Below are 3,631 nucleotides of genomic sequence, written 5' to 3' on the forward strand. Positions count from 1 at the left end.
AGAAACTAAACAGAGACACAGTGAAATTAACAGAAGTTATGAGCCAAATGGATCTAACAGATATTTATAGATTATTTCATCCTAAAGCAAAAGAATATACCTTCTCAGTACCTCATGGTACCTTCTCCAAAATTAGCAATATATTTAGTCACAAAACAGGTCTCAACAGATACAGGAAGATGGATATTATCCCATGCATCAGATCACCATGGACTAAGGTTGGTCTTCAATATCAACAAAAACAAGGAAAAGCACACATATATATATGAAATCTGAACAATGACAACTTGGTCAAGGAAGAAATACAGAAATTAATGAATTTTTAGAATTTAATGAAAATGAAGACACATCATACCAATACTTATGGGACACAATGAAAGCAGTGGTAAGAGGAAAACTTAAAGCTCTATGTGCCTTCAAAAAGAAACTGGAGATAGCTTACACTAGCAGCTTGATAGCACAACTGAAAGCTCTAGAACAAAAAAGAAGCTAATACACCCAAGACCAGTAGACAGCAGGAAATAAACTCAGGGCTGATGTCAACCAAATAGAAACAGAAAGAACTATACAAAGAATCAACCAAACCAGGAGATGGTTCTTTAAGAAAATCAACAAGATATATTAACCCTTAGCCATACTAACCAGAGGGCACAGAGACAGCATCCTAATTAACAAAATCAGAAATGAAGAGAGAGAGATAAAAACGGAAACCATGGAAATTTAAAAAATCATCATTTCCTAATACAAAATCTTACACTCAACAAGACTGGAAAAATCTGGATGCAATGGACAATTTTCTAGACAGATAGCAGGTGCCAAAGTTAAAACAGGATCAGATAAACCATCTAAACAGTCCCATAACCTCCTAAAGAAAGAGAAGCATTCTTTGACTCCCAACCAAAAAGGCCCAGGACCCGATGGATTTAGTGGAGAATTCTATCAGACCTTCAAAGAAGACCTAATACCAATACTCTTCAAACTGTTCTACAAAACAGAAACAGAAGGAACACTACCCAATTCATTCTATGAAGCCACAATTACCCTGTGTATTTTCCCTTGGAGATGGAATGGTTTCTGTCTAATCAGGAGCTTGTTACAATATCCTTCATAGAGGACTTCAGAAGAGTTTTTGTTTTTGTTTTTGTTTTTTACTTCTATCATGTTTAATGTTTCAAATAGATTTTAAAAACTGGTTGAGTACATACTACTTTTAGCTTCAGAAGATATCATGAGCATTTAAGGGGCATTTAACTATAATAGATTATTTTGATGACTTAAAAATGTTAATGTTTGCCGGGCGTGGTGGCGCACGCCTTTAATCCCAGCACTCGGGAGGCAGAGGCAGGCGGATTTCTGAGTTCGAGGCCAGCCTGGTCTACAGAGTGAGTTCCAGGACAGCCAGGGCTATGCAGAGAAACCCTGTCTCGAAAAAAAAAAAAAAGTTAATGTTTAATTTTAAAATAAATATATGTATATGTATGTGTATATATATGCATATGTGTATATACATGTGTATATATATATATGTGTATATATATATATATACACACACACATACGTGCACACACACCAAGATTGATGAGTAGTATCAGTCTGGGTATGGGAGGTCATCTCCTGAAACCTTAGTGTGTTTCCCTCTCCCTTGACTAAATTCTTCTCCACAATGTATGCCAACTGACTACTTGGATTATATAACCTCAGGTTCTCATTCTTGGAAAAGTTGGATAAATGACTGAGTATCTCTGTTTCAATATTGCCCCTAGATGTGTGTGATATTGCTGTCCTCCTCACCTGTGCATACTGTTGTTCAGATTATAGACTTTCACTTCCATCCCTTTTCAACATAAAGAACAAATCCTGGGACATTAATATGCCACCGATATTGCAAAGATTGTTCTCAGTTAATTTTCTTTGTTCTTAAGTATTAATTCCCTTGAAATATTAGTTGTTTTTTTAAGAATTTTTTACTAGATATTTTCTTCATTTACATTTCAAATGCTATCCCCAAAGCCCTCTATACCCTCCCCCACCCTGCTCCCCAACCTACCCACTCCTGCTTCCTGATCCTGGCATTCCCCTGTACTGGGGCATATGACTTTCACAATACCAAGAGCCTCTCCTCCCATTGATGTCTGACAAGGCCATCCTCTGCTACATTTGCAGCTAGAGACACAGCTCTGGGGGGTACTGGATAGTTCATATTGTTGTTCATCCTATAGGGCTGCAGACCCCTTTAGCTCCTTGGGTCCTTTCTCTAGCTCCTACATTAGGGGCCCTATGTTCCATCCAATAGATAACTATGAGCATCCACTTCTATATTTGCCAGGCATTGGCATAGCCTCATAAGAGAGAGCTATGTCAGGGTCCTGTCAGCAAAATCTTTCTGGCATATGCAATAGTGTCTGGTTTTGGTGGTTGAACATGGGATGGATCCCTGGGTGGGGCAGTCTCTGGATGGTCTTTCCTTCTGTCTCAGCTCTGAAATTGTCTCTGTAACTCCTTCCATGGGTATTTTGTCCTGTTTCCAAAAAGGAGTATCCACACTTTGGTTTTCCTTTTTCTTGAGTTTCATATGTTTTGCAAATTGTATCTTGGATATTCTAAGTTTCTGAGCTAATATCTGCTTATCAGTGAGTGCGAGTCATTTGTGTTCTTTTGTGATTGGGTTACCTCACTCAGGATGATATCCTCCAGATGCATCCATTTGCCTAAGAATTTCATTAATTCATTTTTTTAAATTGCTGAGTTAATTACTCCATTGTGTAAATGTACCATATTTTTGAATTCATTCCTCTGTTGAGGGACATCTGGGTTCTTTCCAGCTTCTGGCTATTATAAATAAGGCTGCTATGAACATGGTGGAACATGTGTCTTTATTACGAGTTGGAACATCTTCTGGGTATATGCCCAGGAGAGGAATTGCTGGATCTTCCAGTAGTACTATATCTAATTTTCTGAGGAACCGCCAAACTGATTTCCAGAATTGTTGTACCAGCTTGCAATCCTACCAACAATAGAGGCGTATCCCTCTTTCTCCACATCCTCATCAACATCTGCTGTCACCTGAATTTTTGATCTTAGCCATTCTGTCTGGTGTGAGGTGAAATCTCAGGGTTGTTTTGATTTGCATTTGCTTGATGGTTAAGGATGTTGAACATTTTTTCACGTGCTTATCAGCCATTCAGTATTCCTCAGTTGAGAATTTTTTGTTTAGCTCTGTACCCCATTTTTAAATAGTGTTATTTGATTTTCTGGTGTCCATTTTCTTGAGTTCTTTATATATTTTGGATATTAGTCCCCTATCTGATTTAGGATTTGTAAAGATCCTTTCCCAATCTGTTGGTGGACTTTTTGTCTTATTGACAGTATCTTTTGCCTTGCAGTTTTATGAGGTCCCATTTGTCCATTCTTGATCTTACAGCACAAGCCATTGCTGTTCTGTTCAAGAACTTTCCCCCACTTTCTCCTCTATAAATTTCAGTGTCTCTGGTTTTACGTGGAGTTCTTTGATTCACTTAGTCTTGAACTTTGTACAAGGAGATAAGAATGGATCAATTCTCATTCTTCTACATGATAACCGCCAGTTGTGCCAGAACCATTTGTTGAAAATGCTGTCTTTTTTCCACTGGAT

The 3,631-nt window shown here is 38.0% G+C and overlaps 1 protein-coding gene across 4 annotated transcripts in view; it reads left to right on the forward strand.

Annotated features, from left to right (window-relative positions):
• Nucleotides 1-3,631, forward strand: part of Myo9a (myosin IXA) — a 186,638-nt gene that overhangs the window by 102,110 nt on the left and 80,897 nt on the right. The gene's annotated exons all lie outside the window — the stretch shown is intronic.

The sequence above is a fragment of the Mus pahari genome, chromosome 10, assembly GCF_900095145.1.
Source record: "Mus pahari chromosome 10, PAHARI_EIJ_v1.1, whole genome shotgun sequence".
In the NCBI taxonomy this organism is placed as follows: domain Eukaryota; kingdom Metazoa; phylum Chordata; class Mammalia; order Rodentia; family Muridae; genus Mus; species Mus pahari.